The 19,103-nt window shown below is 29.1% G+C and overlaps 1 protein-coding gene and 1 long non-coding RNA gene across 2 annotated transcripts in view; one reads left to right on the top strand and one right to left on the bottom strand.

Annotated features, from left to right (window-relative positions):
* LOC132923416 (uncharacterized) overlaps positions 1-6,967 on the bottom strand; it is a 38,198-nt gene extending 31,231 nt beyond the window's left edge. Inside the window, exon 1 of the long non-coding RNA XR_009661172.1 lies at positions 6,719-6,967. This is a non-coding gene — a long non-coding RNA (uncharacterized LOC132923416). The remainder of the gene's footprint in view (positions 1-6,718) is intronic.
* The window catches only part of LOC132923415 (autophagy-related protein 16-1), a 154,966-nt gene that overhangs the window by 104,920 nt on the left and 30,943 nt on the right, over positions 1-19,103 (top strand). The gene's annotated exons all lie outside the window — the stretch shown is intronic.

Raw genomic sequence — 19,103 nt, 5'->3', positions numbered from 1 at the left:
TATATAATAATGTTTTAGATTTCAATCGTCTATTATAAAAAAAATAGGACTTGTAGTATATGAGACAGACAACAGACAGAAATTATGAAACAAAAAATAATAGGAGTCCGAGGGACAGCAACGACAGTTTACACCCTCGTGTGTGAATACCCCAAAGGCTTATCCACTATAATTATATCCAATAGTCGGTCAACCTGCAAACCTGCAGTGTATATACGGACACTAATATAATAATATGTATTATGTGTCGCGGCAAGCGTGATAATAATATAATATATCGAAATAATGATTTGCGAATATTCAGCAGTGTAAATCCGTGACACTGACGGGGAAATTATAATATAATCATCGCAAACGAGATTATATTATGCACGGTATAGTATAGTATACAGTGCTGGGAAAAAAATTAATATAATGTATACCTATATGTATTACACATATGCATGATATATGGGCCGATCGAATATTAAAATATAATAATACATATATATATATATATATATGGACGACGTGTCTGTCACTCGTATTACACACATACACACTTGCATATGTATGCACTGCTGGATGAGTATTCGCATCCGTATATATTATATTTGACACGCAGTTGTATTAATCTTCGATTTGCTCCAGTTTTGACGACACCGCTTCCTACTGCATTTACTTTATACCATTCGTATGTATGTATTTATGTGTGTGATATGTATGTATATTAGTATATAATACGATATCATGCAGATGCGTGTGGAAGATTTATATATTATAAATATACATACACAGGGTGGTTCATCAAGCACGCTCACTCCCATTTTTATCTTGAATAATAATAAATGTATTCAAATTCTGATTTTTTAGAAAAAATGTTAAGTATGTAACCTATAAGCACTACATTTTTGAATACTTTGATTTTATATACCATTTATGGAGTACTCTGTGATAATGCAATTGTTTTCAAAAACTTATCACCTATTTATCCTTATAAATTGATTTTTATAGAATACAGACGCGCGAATATAAATCAAGATTCGAAAAAGTAAATTTTAAGTTATTTATCTTTATGCATTATAGATAATAGGTTAAATGGTTTAGAAAATAATATGATGACTGTGATGATTTTAAAATTATAATAATTAATATTAATTTATCAAAAAATATTTTATAATTTGTAAAAATTGACTGTCCTATTTTAATAAATACTAGATCGAATATTAAATCTATTATATTTAAAAAAAAAAAAACATTTTTCAATACTATTAAAGGTAAGTGTTATCCATAATATAAGTATATATATGCTTATAATTTGGAAATTACTCATTAAAGATTTAATTTTAGACGCTATGACTTTATATATTCGTTAAAAAAATAATAATAATAATACAAATAACTTTTACTACAACTTACAGGATCGATTAATTTGAAATACGAATATTTTGTATTGCCAAATTTACGCGTATGGCACGATAAAAAGATTGAAGTTATTTAAAATATGGTCCTCTAAATTCTACTCATTGTCATTGAAAAAAAAAAAATTAAGTTGAACACATGATTGGCGAATCACCCTGTATATGATATGTATATGACATTTTATGTTTATCACACGACACGTATTAGATCGGTGGCGTTTAACGTGCGCAGCTTCCGCTGACCCACTTTTTACACACATATTCGTTGCTGAGCACACCGGCCCCGCGCCGGACACCCGCTGAGCTTTCGCGAGTGGTGTCCTCTTCCGTTGGCGCCGATTTGCGACGCGTGCAGTGTATAGTATACGGTGCGTATATAATAAAATAATAATATAATACTACTAGTGTATATACATGCGCATATATCGTTTCTCATTGACGACGAAATAAATACACTTTATTATTATTATTATTTTTATATTAATATATATATATATATATATATATATATATATATTACCTATGTAGTTTTGTCGCGCGTGTATTATTGTGTCGGCCGTGCGCAGGCGTCTGCTGCGATGTACATCGTTATTATGTTCATTGTATGGTTACTTTTTTAGCCCTAATTAAAAATAAAAAGAAGAAGACAAATAAATGAATTGAAATAAAAATCGACGTTCCCGTGACGATTCAATTTCTATGTGATTGATATATGTACCTAAGTAGGTATATTATATGTGAGTTCACGTTAGAGACCGCCTTCGAATATTTTTACCCGTAGTGTATGGCACGTACTCGTGGCAGTAGTCTTACCGGTTTTAAATTTTTCAGAAGATTGTGTTATTATTTTTCCAATGAACTTATATCAAATGTATGCTTTTACAATTATGTTTGGTGTTTAATTCTCGATAAAAAAAAAAAAAAAAAAATCAATAATAATAAGAAAAAACAACTGACGAAAATTTTGTATATTAATATTGTCAACTATACGTTAGTGTTAAATCAATTGTAAAAATTGTTTTTATTATTTTACTATACTTTAAACATAAATATTTAGTTTTAAAATATTTTCTTTAGATACGATTGATATTGTAGTCATTACTCGTGTCCTACAATTCTGACAATTCTGTCATATCATATATACTATAAATAAATATAAAGATCATTGTTTGTATTATGTGTTAAATAAATATTGCTATTTTAATTAGAATCAAAATGAATTGTATATAATGACTGGATACTATAGATAATCTGCAACATTTAGTAAAAGTTTAATTACCAGCATTTTTCTATATTTCTTTGTATAACTATATCGTTAAGTTAATAGTACTACGCAAGGAGATGGATAATATGTCGTATAATCGCATATTATAACGAAGCGCATTCTAATAATTGATTTTAAAGTCGCTAGTACCTATGTTATAAAAGAAGGTACACCGGTACTCAATAGTAGGTTATAACCTGTGTCTGACCTTTTAGATCAGGACGCAATAGTAATATAATGCTCTGACGACTCTCTGATGCGCACTGATGTATTGTTAAACGCCGTAGTCTCATTCTCCCATAACAATAATTAACCGATTTATATTCATTTGCTAGGGTCGGCTATTATACGAGCTTGAGTCTGTGTCGTGATGCTATATATATAAGTAAGCACGAGTTCGAAATTTTTTTTTGTCCTTTTTTTTCGCAAATACTACGTTTGCGCGCACTCACACACACACATATTCTTAAGCACGTTTTTACTATGTGAAAATACCTAATAACAATATAATATACGAGCGACTCAAACGTTTTACAGCGTATGCGTCCCGTTGTATATCTGCTAATTATTATTATAAATTTGTAACAGTCTTTGGCGCGTTTCCTGCAATGGCACGTCTTAATATGTATATATGTATATTTACTACGATTCACGTATGCTCTCATTATATTATTATGTATACACTGCAGTACATTTACACGAGCAAATAACCCAAAGTGTTATTAGGTATATGTATACATAAATGAGTGCAGATTATGGTAAATCTACCCAATATAATATAAACATAACATATGTAACATATTATATATATATATTATATAATATGTACATGTTGTGTGTACTTATTTTTATTTCCCTGCCAAACGTCAAAGTCGGTATGCGTGTCAACGAGATTCGTTGACGTTATTATTATACGATATGCCGATACGTATTTCAATAATATAATATATAGAGTCATTACTCTTGTTTATATTTGATTTCCGTTGACGGACTTGAGAGGCGTGCGTTTATTATTCGTTTGTATGGTGTAGATAGAAACAAATAATCATTTATTCACTATAAACTATTATATTTTTTACTGAACTACGAACTAGTACTTATTATTTATTTATACAATTCAAGTATTTCGATCGTTATTGTCATACAACAAATATACGTAATAAAATAATAAAAATTATAGCTAATACAAATAATATAATGTCAATAAACGCGTCATATAAAATACTTGTGCTTATATATATATATTATATTGTGTTTTCTATTTTTTTTAACGTCGTGTTCTTTCGATTAGAAAGCTAAAAAAACATTATTATACTTTTACCATATATATATATATATATATATATATAAATCCATTATAAATAACTTATTTTCTTTAAATCTAAACAAGTAATATATGTACACATCACGGTACGTCTGCAGAATATTATGTTATTGTATACAAGCAAACACTCTTAAATCAGATTAGTATTTTTAAATGTTTTTATATTATTTATAAGGGATTACAACGATGATCCAACAACTAATAGGCTGACACGTGTTATTACTTATTAAATAATAATTCTAATTTATTCTACCTACATTTTTTTAACATCTAAATACATAATTATTTTAGGAATCTACTTAAATGAATCAAACAATATTTTAATAAATTAAAGTTAATCTATTTTTATAATAACATGAACATCTTATATTATTATCTAATACTAAAAATAATTGATTTAGTTAAATTATATTTCGTAAAAAAGAATTTTTTACTTTTTATTAATATAAGATACCTTTTTATCGGTTATATTTAATTTATGATTTAGAATATCATTTAAATGTTTATATTTTATTTCAAATAATTGCTTTGATAAAATATATAGAAACTATTTAAAAAGTTTGATATTTTAAGTTATATTCAAACAATGGAATTTTGTATTCAACAAACTACTATTCAACAAAATTCTTTAGAGGTATGTAACGAAATATTTTATGGAACCATAACCTTATTCAAAAATGTATCTATTTAACGAATTTATTTTGTGTTATTTTTCTACAAAAAATTTAAAAACTATTATATTATTACATATTTATAAAGAACACTTATCAATAAGATTTATTTAAATAAATACGCATTTTTATAGTCAGAATGGTAAAATTGTTATACAGGATATCAAAAAATTCTTCAAATCAAAGAATAAAAAAAATATATAATTTAAATATATTTTATTTTATTTTATTTTTTTATTTTAAAGAACCTTCAAGTACGTTAAATAGAGTTTTCACTGTATATGTATATAATATTGTATTTGTTATCACAGTAAAAAAACCTGAAGTCGACTCATCGGTTTATTAGCCGTCAGCTCACAGTCCCATTCCCAGTTTAAAGTATTATTATAATAATATATACGATCTTAAACGGTTTTATAATTGCATTAGATTTTAGTTAATTGAATAAAAACTCATATTTTAGATTTGAAATATAATACAAATAAATTGTATTTAATAATAATAAGTATTTTGAAATTTAGATAACAGTGCTCTTCTATACTTTTATGGCGTACCACCTGGTTTCTCGAAGTTACTATTCGTTACCATTCTTCTGTTATTGTATTAATTCAATTATTAATGTTTATATAAATAATAAAACTATTCTTTAATAATGTATATTTATAATTCATCAATTCCTAAAGTATATCCTGCTTAATATATATTTAAATTACATTAAATATAAAAAAAAAAACAATTTAAAAATCTAAAAATTACTATTTATAGAAATGCGATTTTATTTTATACCTACACTACTAGACAGTTGATTCCATTCTGTATTGGTTAAAATTACAATATTATGCTCTAAATGTTATTTTTAATTATCATTCTAAATTGAAATAATATCATAATATGTGTATTGTTCACTATACACAGTCGTATTATTTTAAATTTTATTATCGCCTATGTATTTATTTACTTAACAGTTAATGGTATTATATTATTGAAGTAGACATAATTTCGATTTTCAATATAACTTTTTTTTATAGTTTAATACCTATTCTACAACCTACTCATGTTTTATAGCTAAAAACGGATTACGTACATAAGATAGTAATAATATACCATTCTATTATTTCTTGGTAATATGTTGCGAATATATATTGTTTCCGAGTAAAAAGGATGCGTAAGATAATTCGATTTTTCCCTCTTAACTTAATGGAAATTTCGATATCATTCATATTTACAATCACGTATACGATGATTTTTTATCATTTATGATACTATACTACCTATAATATCGTGAATAATTAATAATCATAATATTTCATATACTTCGAAACCTCACACACTCAACTATTGTTATTTGTCAAAGTACATGTATATTATAAATATGTAAATAATACAGTATAGCCATAGCGTTGAAAGTGATAATCAGTAAAAATATTATATTAAAATAATTTGCATATTACATAATCTTATGTGATAAAATAATGTTTTTAATTTTAAAGTTTATAAATAGGTAGGTAAAAACTAAATGACTGTCTCGTCCAATTTTTATATTATGATCATAACATACATTACGTGATCTTAAAATCGATTTTATTTTCCACTCTAACGGGATTATTGGGTTACGGTTATTTAAGATGTGACATTGGACGTAATACTATCATTATCTTTGATATAAATAAGTCTCGGCATTATTATATTGCAAAACGTCAATCAACTATAAATGTGTACATATCACGAATAACGATTTCGTCCGATATAATTTAAGAGCGTAAATTTGAGGCACATAATATTATTATGATATTACAATTTATTCATTATGCGGTCAACGAAACTTAATGACATAATACTATATATTCGTATATTCACAGTATCTGCGAAATGCCTTAGGAAAAAATAAGCGCGATTTCGGTTTAAGCCCTGTATACGAGTATTACGTGCACTACAAGTATGGAACTTTTTATTTTCGCGAATGTGTCGGATTGATTGAGTTTAATACGACTCGTATTTCTTTAATTTTATTATATTTTAAACTATACTATTTACTGTATTATTATAATATTATACTCACGAATCTAATTCATGGTTTATCCACGACGCATATAAAGTCTGCAAATTAAATTTTATTCGTTAATTTGATGTAATCGCTTGTTATTGATTTGGATATTGAAAACGACGTTCGTTCGCAATAAACGAGCTATGCGCGGTGAACTATTATACTATATAATAATATAATATAATACGCATATAAATGGCACTCATTACTCGTGTAGTATACAGGTACGCATGTATCTGTCGCCTCGTCAATCGCAAACGCAAAAGTTAACATTCCGATTGACGTAATACATATATTATAATAACATAATAGATTGAGGTTGTATAATATTATTACGGTAATATAATAATATAATCTCGATAATAATTAATAATCATCTATAGCGATGTACAGCGCTCATCGCTGTGTCACACACAGGTCTATACCGTTTGTAAGCACTCGTAACCTATTTAGGTTTAATGTATGACAATTGATAACGTACCGTAATCTAATACACACACATATGACAAATTCGCGCACACACACACACACACACGATAAAATGCACATGTTTGTCGTGTATGGCGTACATCCGTCGCGTGTCGCTTTTGAATATTTTATCCAACTATAAAACAACATACCTATATATTTTAATTGGAATTATAATTATTATTATTATTATTATTATATAAATGTCAAAGCGCCGCACGTGGCTCTTTGTGTGGGGTGTGGGGTGTAATACTCGAGATGTTTAATATAGTTTCGCTGGAATCACCGTGACTCGACGGTTCTATTAGGCGAACGCTTTTAACGGCGCGTAATTAAAAAGGTCTTGTGGTCGTCTCTCTCTCTCTCTCTCTCTCTCTCTCTCTCTCTATTTCTGTATCTTTTATCTCTCAGTGTGACAGCATATATATATATATAAATATAATATATTATTATAGTGAATAACACAATTACACCAGCTGCAGTATTCCGAGCACAAGCGTATACGAATGCCGTCAACGTTTGTTTTTATATTATTATTAAATTCGTGAAATCGTGAGATGAATCTATAATATCTTTACAGAACGCGTGGGCAGCGTGTTATACTTACAACAGTAATTAAGATCATTAATTTACGTGCTTGAGAAAGTGTGTACTGTTATATTGATATTGTATTGTAAACACCTCGGAAGTTTGGTTTAGTTTTAGATTCCGAGCAAACCGTTAGGCACGTTATATTGTTTTAATCGTTAATGGTTGTATAATCGATTTTTTAATAATATTAACATTTTAATTAATTTCTGTAGACATTTCTGTTTGGGCACAAATCTTCAGAAATATCAAGTATAACCTACCTATTGCTTATACTTATAAATTGCCGTACACACGTATATCGAAGAAGTCGTTCAATGTATTTGATTCAACTAGGAAAGTCAATTTGTATACACAAAAGAAACAACACTATATGATATACTGAAAATAAATCATTTTTCAAATGGGATAGCTGATTATTGAAACGTACAATTGTATAATAATGATACACCACTGTCCTGCGCCGGAGTGAACGAAGCGCGAAGAACTTCTGATAGCCTCGTCTTCTCTGCATCCTGTCTGGCGTCCGACCTCCCGCCGACCGTTCGAGAGTATTTGCCGCGGGTTCTGTAAGTCCGTGCTTCGTGCGTATTTTCAAATATATACCATCATAGTGATGTAATCTGATCGCGGTCAGACATATACAGTGATGTCTAGATTCCGATTGGGGGGGACGAACGTCTCTGGCGGGTGTCGGCCGTTTTTTTCGAGCATTGTACGTATATTATAATGCGTATAAGTATTGGTGTAATGAAACACGCAGACAATTTTGTCTCGAAGTAGACGCAAATCCCACTAAAAAGAAATCACGTCCGCACAATATGTATATAGGCCCTGTACAGGTATACCTACGCCTACGCGCGTGATATTTTACGCGGTGGCGGCTATTATAATGACGGGTTCGAAAGATCCGTTAATATTTTCCCGTAATCTCGCATAATATCTGTACGTACGAGAATAATGATTCGCGTACGTTATAATAAAAAAAATAATAATATTATGTATATATATCGGTGTTACGCGCATCTGTTTACGACCGACGGCGTGTTCGCCCACACGCGGTTTTCGGGCGAGACTTGTACATGCGTTGCATATTATATTATTTGTTTACGCGGTCGTGTACACTATATATATGCATATACATGTATATTATAGCACTGTGCGTACCGACCATTTTCGCGCGTGGTCTTAAACCGATCGTTATAATATTATTATGATATGGCATGATGTACGCGTCCAAAAATTACCCAGCTACACAATGTCTATGCGTACGCGGACACTATTAATATATTGATTTATATAATATCGATACGGAATGTATAATAATAATAACATACACACGCACGCATATATATATATATATTTACCGACCAGCTAATAGTACGTGACTTTTGTCGTATATTTATGTATATACGATATTATAATGTTATACTATATTGCATTGTAAATGTGAAGTAAAAAACAAAAAAAAAAAAAAAAAACAACAGATGTGTGTATGTTCGCGCGTATAAAAGGATACCGCAGCAAAGAGCCCGCAAGATCTTACGTAATAATACTTAATAACAATAATAATATACTGTACCGTTATTGTTTATACCATTCTCGGAAGACTGCTGCAGTAATATCGTTCATCCATCCGCCACCGGAGATAACGCTCAGCCACCGCGCCACAATGTACCAATACATAAAATATAGGTATATGCATAATACTCTCTACAGTCGCGCGTTGTTATATATTATATTATTATTATTATCGTTATTGTTGTTTACGAATAGGCGGTATTGCGGCGGGGGTAGAAGAGATGTACGCGTGGAAAAAAAATGAAAAATTATACACCTGAAAAACACTGGTCCGCTCGCGGTCGTCACACACAATTTAATACACCACCGCCGCTGTTTACCGTATATTATACATACCGCATTGTAATAACGTTACGATATTATAACGTTTCGGCAAAAAAAAAGAAAAAAAAACAGTTTTTGCGCGCTTTTCAAAAAATTGCGTTCAACACGAGCCGCGACAGTTGCGGTCAAGTGTCCAGCGGTGGCAGACTCGGGGGACACCTCAAGTATGAATTATAGATAATATGCTATTTGACGTATAAATCAACACAATGATATACCCGCATAATATTATACTCAATACTGCGAAAAGCACACACTACGCGGATGTAAATATTAAATCATATAATATTTACGCGTTTATGTGCGGTGGTGGACTATATCGGCTTATAGATCGCTCATAACATAAATAGTTATAATAATAATTCCCATAGTTGCAGGTTTTCAACATCATTGCGTGAGAGGTGTCTATCAAGTCGATACGTTTGGCATAAAATAAATCGTATATATTTCAAATTATAGTACTATACTTTAGATGGTTATAATAACGGTTAGTGGAAAATGTCGAACTAACCGCAGTAGCCGCGTGTCGTTTTAATAATATTTTGTAATTATTTATACTGAGCAAAAAAAAAAGCGTGGAATGTGCGTTTATAATGTATATAGTTTATAGTAGTGTTTATAATACACATAGTCATAATTATAATAGAGTATAACGAATGATAGAGACTGTACGTAATCGAACAAATAAACAATATAATACGTCGATCGTTTATGGCACTTGATGAGTATATAGTTCTGAAGTTTGGCGTAATAACTATTATAATATAGTACAATACTTAGAATTAGCTACACAAAATTATCACATTATTAATATTCAAATAGAATAATATCAGATTAAGAAATAGACCAATGCGGTGCAAGGTTCTTGCTGCATACTGTAATCAACGAGTCAACACACAACTTCTCCCCGCGCAATCGGTCAGACGTTTATGCTCATAGTAGAGGACATTCAAAGCTTCCGGAATCACTGACGGAATCTCTGAATCGTCGACCCCATCGACTCTATTTCCACCTCTATTAATCCGTTTTCGTAGCCAATTCACACTGTAGCAAATTATTACTGTACTTTTCTTGTCTAATCGTTTATAGTCGCTTATACCGGATATAATATTTTACCAGTATTTATATAGTTTTTCGATGGTGTATTGCACACGATTCACATGTAAATTAACATATTCCGTAAAGTCCTTTCCCGATAATCACTTCTAACGAGTTTATCTTTTTTGAAAAACTGAGAAATAAAGTTTTAGTACATTTATATAACAGTGTATATGCGTGCGCATCATCACAACATCAAGAATACACACGTCTAAATAGATTATGTTTTCCGTCGGCCTCGTAAAGGTCATTGCCGTGCTGCTCGTGTAAATATTATATGTATGTGTTGTATGTGCAAAGATCCTCAGCGGAAAACCTGTGAGAAAAAATGTATATATTTGTGTGGTTTTTAGGCGAAAACAAAACACATTTTGTGCCGCATACATACGCCATGAAAGTCAACCGCATGTCAATATTTTATTTTGTATTTTTTATTTTACTAAAAATCATACTCAGATATATGATTTATATATATAATATACTCTATGCGGAGTCACTTTATTGAAGTCCGCCGAACAACCATACATAAACGTTTCGTAAAAAAATCCATCGAAAATTCGTAGGTAATATATAATTGTACACACATAAAATTGCACGTTTAACATTATTTTACAGAAGTCCATTAGGTTACCTAAAATATAATACAAAGTACACATACGTACTTTCCCCCCTTAGAATAAAATTTTGGAAATATTTTAATATTTTTTACGTCAGCTATGTTCATTTGTTTTACAGTTTTTAGCATTTGTTTAAAACTATTATTCGAGTAATAATGAAAATACTGAAAAAAGGGATCGTATTTACATACTATCCTATAATAGCTCCGTTTAATGTAATAAATTTAGTATATGTTAATCAAATGCTTGTAAATGGTGAACACAATATTTGAATAAAAGTAGTCCAGAATTTTATTGGTGGGGAAGGGCTTACGTGCGTATAAATTATATTATAATATGCGTAGCTTATGGACGGCAGAACAATATGATGTATAAGTATTTAATAATATAATAGAACAAATAGTAAATTTATGTGTCGCCATTACACAAAGTTAATAAACACTGTATTATATGTTATCGTTTGTTGTTATTGTAATTAAAAATCTAATATAACCCTAAATACTTGAAACTTTCTATTATATAATGAAATCTCCAAAAAAATTTAACTTATTTTGAATTGTTTAAAAGTATGCTAAATTTTGCAATTTTTTTTTTAGTTTTTTTTCAATCATTTTGATAAAAATTTCATAATTCTTAAAAATATAATAAAAGATTCCACATAAGCTGTTTTTATACCTGTATAATATAAATATTAAAAATAAATAATCACAATTTTTTTTTAATTATGCAATTGGAGTTAGAATTTTAATTAAGTTTGTCAAAATCGCAAACAATTTTAAACTATTTTTTAGATAAAAATTAATAAAAACTTTTATTTTAACATCTAAGTTTTGATACTAGATTCCTCATAAGTAGTTCATACTGAAACTATAAAATCTAAAAATATATATGTAAAGGTGATTATTTTTTATAGATATTTAAATATTTAAAATTTAAATTTTGATGAAATTACTTGTTTAAGCAATAAATAACGATGTTAACTACTTTGTTATAATTTAAAAATATTATTTGTGGAAACTTAAATTTTTTATGTATATTATAATATTATTATGAACTTTATTACACCCAATGATAACATTTTAGATTTAATTTAAGATAATATCAATTTATATTATGAATCTGTTTTTACTGTTTTACGGTATTTACAAAAAGATAAAATTGAATTTTGAGTTGTATAAATTATTATAATATGGTATAAATATATAGTATTATAATTATTAAATACTTTGCATTAGCTAAGAAAAATTATATAAAAATACCACAATATTAAAAGTAAAGATATACATTGCTTTGATAGCTGTACAAAAAAAACAAATCACAGTATAAGTGATATTATAATAAGCTGAAAGACCATTTTCTCACAGAATCGTTTTTCATATACAATGATATATCATTGATTTCGAATTTAATACATCCATAATAGTGATCCATTCGACACCTTATGTATAGCTAAACGATTATCACTTCCTTACTTTTTTGTTTATGAGATGAGATTTATCTGAGATGAGTTATAGATATAGGATTTCTAGTTGAACGCCTCTATATTATAATGTATTAATGTCTATTACCACTGTAACCCAAATGGCGTGTATTATAAACGACTTTCAAAGAATTTCAAAACTTTTTAAAAGTCTTACAGAGAAGTTGGAATTTTAAATTTAACACTTTTTACTTTGCACCAAATATGTTTATTGTTACTCGTAGACGTATATATTATTATTATATATTATAATTTATGCATAAAGTAACAATAATGAACAAACCTAATATTATAATATGTTGTGACTTGTGTCGTTACTAAAATACACGTTCGTAAAGTTCATACATGTACCTACATATTATTATATCTGTTAGTATTGTCGTATTGTATATTTTCGAATAATACTAATAAGTAATAAGTACATATTATTATGTATATCTGAAACAAGTCGCACGCTGACTTCCGGGTGGATAAAAGCGATTTTTTTTTCCAATGACCTATTGTATATCGTGCAGGCGCTGCTTGGTAATGAAGTTTTCTTTTTTATAAATAACATAATTAACGCAGTGCATTATTGTCTGGTATAGCTCATGGCCCCGTGGCCCATAAATCTATCTATAAGTATCATATTCTCCTCTCGATCGTGCAATAATTATCGGGATCGTGGCTGGAGCAAAATACTAACATTATGTCGTTTGACACGTAAGAAACCAAATGTTTTTTTATGTCATAATATTGGCGGACGATAGTACATTGTCCAATCGTATTTTATAGTAATCGTGAGACAAAAATATACAATACGATATTTATGTAATATATAATCTGATATTGCAGATTCAGCTGACTCTTTGCGGTAATAAACCGTTTTTATTGTCATTAAGTTTTGAAACAATATACGTATTTTATATAAATGTACAGTTTAAAAATATAATATTATATGCACGCCCCCGCGCACTCTAAAAAATGTACAGATAGACTGATAGACTTCGTATAATATTATGCAATTTAGCGACGGACAAAATTACATACGGGACAGCTGCTGCAGTGGAGATAAAACTTGACCATATTATGTTTAGGTACGCTTCGGTTGCGGGTACCGCAAAGTACCTACAACATCATATATAAATACATATTATATACATTACGACCATAATAATAACGATTCATTATTGAATATGTTCCCGATTTAATCCCATCTGACCTCCGAAAACCACCTCGTCTGCCTCACACACACACACACACACATACACACACACACACACACACATAAGTTATAGCGTGTGAGAGGCACTTTGGAAACAACTGTTATTTGGTTTCGCGTATAAACATTTATAGGTATATATTAAATACATTTATATAGATGTGTATCTGTATCATATACGTTTTTTTTCTGACCCTCGTCTGTGGTAAAAACTCGTTTTGCGTGAAAACCTTTTCTTTCTCGACTTATGTTATTATAGCATAATGATTTTAATTTTTAACGAATGAAAATTCCGGAAAAAAAAATAATACAAACCAGTTCGATCTGAAAATAATGTTTTTTTTTTTATTTTCCTCGCCTCCAAAGAAGCACTTTGGTTTGTTTCACTCAAAAACGTATCTAACGTTATAATTTTTTTTTTTTGTCGTAATAAGCAGGCCGAATCATTATTACTCAGTTAAACCATCGTTAGATCTACATATATAATAGCTGTACATCAACATTTTAATAATATTTTATATTTTATGTGCGTTGGAAATACGCCGCCACCGCGTCCGTTTTTCCGTACAAATAATAATTAATTATGTTATAATATGTATCGTAATCGTGGCGAATCGCGTCGGTGGATCTTATACCATATTATATTTTATGTGTACGCGAAACGAACAAATTATAAATTAAGTTGTATACGCATACATATTTAGATCATAAATATTATTATTACTATTATTATATATTGTATACACAAATAATCGTGTGTATAGCACGGACATAGTATTATATAGTGCATGAAGGCAATAATGGTGTATATGCATACGCATATATACAAGCACACACACGCGATGACTTTACATAATATTACCATAAATGTCATGTTTAAAAATGTCAACTGGTTTGTGATAGAAAAGCCTATATACATACATCTAAAATAAGTTAAATTGAAGATATATAAGTTTATAAGCTACATTTAGGTATGGAAATAATTATTTCCTAAACTGAGTATATAATAATTAATAATATGTAAAACACAAGTAGAAAAAAAAACTAAAATTAAAACATACATTTCAGCACATAAACACCTAAAATTAGTTTTAAAGATATCGTCTTGTTACTCCTTTATTATATTTATACATACTATATGTCTAATAATTAGTTTATTAGTTTATTAGTTAAAAAATAGTAATAAATATTTCAAATTTTGCTTGAGTTAATAAGTGGATCAACATATTTCAGAGTATCACATCATTCAACTATTTGATGCTTTAAATAATAATAATAATAAGTTTATTACAACGTCGACAATTTTTGAACATCAATATTTAGTGTACGTGTACAATATTGCATTATTCCCAGTAATCAAAGTTTGTACTGGGGGAGTAGTTCTTAAAAATATTATAAAATAACAGCAGTTAATAGAATAAATAAACTATAAAAAAAAAAAATAAGATCTTGAGACAAATATAAGAATATAATTGTATTTTTCCGTTTTAAAGTATCGTCTTTAACAAGAATAAATTGTGTAAAATTAAAGAAATAAAATAATTATAACTTACTGATGGCTATAGCTCATAGAAGCCAAGTTTTAATCAATACAAATTAAAAATCAATTACTTGAACAATTTAATCTGTTTTAAAACATTTTAATTCTATGATTATAAAACAATATAGGCTTATTTTCATGTATTTATTTACATGTACTATTTACGAGTACTTGCTTTATGCTATATGGTTCATATCATATCTATCGTATTTTGGAAATATTTATTTTTAAACTATTTACGGGACCAGGTCATGCGAGCTTCTCTTGGTTTTTTTTAGTAGGGTAATTTATTACTGCTTTCAAATGTATAATATAATAATGATGCGACACAGGATTGCGACAAAAAGAGTGAAGCACAATAAATATAGTGCACAATACCTAATCTTAGTATCTTAACTGACTATATTTTTAATTTTGGGGCGACAAAAATTCTCGTAGGTATTCGTAAAAAAAACCCGGTTTTTATACGTTTAAGATTTTCGGTTAATCCAATTCTTGCGATTGTATCATTATAATTGTACTATACTATTATTATTATATATAAAAAAAAAAAAAATGCGTGCCTTGACAACTATATACCAATGTGTATCTCTCTCAATATAAATATTTCTGTTTTGTAAAAGATGGTAAACCATTTTCAAGCCCAAGGACAGAAAAGCAGGAAATGCATTATTTTGTATTAACCGTTAATTAGTTCGCAGTAGTTTAATCGCACTAACCATCGTCGGTGGCGTAGTTCAGTTATTATAACGCAATAATTAAAACGCGTTTTTTTTAACACGTAATATATATTATAATCACAGTGAAAAGTCCCAGGCCACGCGTGCGAGTGCTTTTAGCATTGTATGCACTATAGTGGTTGATGAATAACTATATATTATAATATAGCAGTGACCCTATCTAAATCAGTTATTTTTACCGTGTCTAGCGTGGTTATCCGTGTCCACGATCCCATCCGCTCATTCCGAAACGACATACTCGTATAACATAATGTACAATATATATATATATATAATGATATAGTTATAATAATGTTTATTGTGTACGGTATAAACCCGGTGATTCGAATACAAAATATGACAACTATGCAAATTCGTTTGTGGATTAGGCGAACAAATATGTAATTCTTGTATTGTGGTGAAAGACGATTGGGTAAACACTACACGGTAACATTTATTTTTTGTTCTGTTAAGTTGTATTGAAAAACTGCGGTTTATGTATAAAAAGTACCCAAGCACGGTACGGTGTACACGTCTCATGAAACATATTATAGGTATAGTGAATGTATCATGATTCAATGAGTTATACGTACAATAAAATTCGCATATACGTACTATGCGAGCCTTTAGATTTTGAAAAAAAAAAACGTTTTGAAAAGTCACCGAACGCGTTTTGTTGAACATTTAATATTAAAATATATCTACCTTTCTTATATCCAACTGATGTAAATATGTATAGGTAAGAGTCAATACTCAAATATTCAATGCCTCCAAACGGCTTTAATACTATATATATATAGTAATTGGGCATTGGATATTTTATATTTCTATAATTCTATGTTATATTATTATATGTGTCGCGTGTTCGTACGACCATAAACGATTTTTTTTATTATTATTATTTGTCGAACATCAGTCGGTTCGGTCGCGTACCAATGGATACGTTCTTATGTTAAAAATATAAAAATTCTGTTAAAACGTATAATAATTGTACCTAACCGTTTTTTGTTATGCCGCCGACGCACGTGCGTATAGGTACTCGTTTAATTATATATATATACACTATTTTTATGTATGACGAACGAGCTATTTATTGTTTAATAACACCTTTGGGAAATGTGAAGAATCTCAATAACTCGAAAAACGCGTTTTAAAAAGAACAAAAAAAAAAAAAAGAAGAATGTCAATGCGTTCATTGAATCGACCATAAAATATAATACGTACACGGTTATGAAAATTAATAGCGCGTTGACATCAGAAGTACGGTATAGAAAACATGATTGCAAGTTTTTTATGCTTTTTTTAGTTTAGTTTATTGTAAATTGTTTTACGCCTAAAACAAATGAGGTTTATTATTAATTTCTCGCGACGTATGTATCCCGTACACAGGTATCTACTTCCACGAATATTTTGTATGTATTTAAAATTTAATTTTTTTTTTGTTCGGTATTTGCAATTTTAACCCTAAAATGCATGCAGAGTTAAAAGATAACCTTAAAATCATAAAATTTACCTTAAGCTGTATCACATCATGCATAATACAATTTAATGATTATAATAATTTTTTTTTTTTGTCATTTACCAGATATTGATTATTAATAAATTATTCAGCAATTTAACGCATTATATTTCGATGGAGGTTATTTGGGCTATTTTTGCTCCGGTGTGACAGACGTGAGACACTATTCTAAAAAATATTATTCACTCTTGAATAATGTTTATAATACGATATATTAGCTAACTATAAATATTGTTGTTTTGCAATAATAAGTAAAACAAACGCCTTGGTGTGTGGGACCGCAGACGAGTCTGTTTACTGACCCGCGCAAGACGTGCATCGCTTCGTCGTCGTCGGCCTGAACACGGTGTATAATATTTACTACTACTACTATTACCACTACAACTGCTGCTGCTGTTGCTTCTACACAGCCACTTGGCAGCTTATAAATATTCATCATGACCATATTATAATAATATGGTATATCTATATATTATATATTTATGCGATACGCGTAGGGCACCGAAGTCGCATGCATATGATACGTATATATAGGTATATGTATACATTGGCTCGTATATATTTTAATGACGGCGATCCGATCTTTAAGAGATTTATTGCCACTTTTCGGATCGGGCAGCATGCGGATATACACTGCCACACGGTGTAGGCGACGTCGCTATAATAAAAGCAGTTATTATATTGAATTTATTGGAAAATATCGAGCCTGCCTAGGGTTGTGTAGTAGGACTAATGGGATAGTTCCATGACGATGTTCAATTTTTTTTTTTTTTTTTTTATGCGATATGCATTATTAATTTATACTTAAGTATTAAGGTGTAACACAGTAAAATAACTTTAAGTATATAATATTTTCATATATACTCGTAGGTACTAACTAATCGTAATCGCTGTGTATACACCTAATAATAATCATCACAATTATTGACATTATTATGCTCACCTATACCTATTGGCTGTTACAATACAATATACTGTTATAATAATGTGCATATATGTGGAATTTTCAGCCAAATTTATTCTCACGTTAGGTTCTCACATATAAATTAGTGCTAGATACATACATAATTTATGATATACATATATTATAGTTATATACTTATATATATATACCCTTTACGTAAATTTTATTAGTTACATACCTAACTTAATTAATATATTCCGTGGAAATTAATAATAATTTCAATAATTTAGCTATTAAAATTAAAACGTATGCTCAAATAATCAGTTCTGAAATGATTAGTATCTAAGTTTTTTATTTTTTG

This window comes from Rhopalosiphum padi, chromosome 2 (assembly GCF_020882245.1).
Source record: "Rhopalosiphum padi isolate XX-2018 chromosome 2, ASM2088224v1, whole genome shotgun sequence".
NCBI lineage: Eukaryota > Metazoa > Arthropoda > Insecta > Hemiptera > Aphididae > Rhopalosiphum > Rhopalosiphum padi.
The sequence above is the reverse complement of the archived record's forward strand: the minus strand, read 5'-3'. Positions and strand labels throughout refer to the sequence as shown.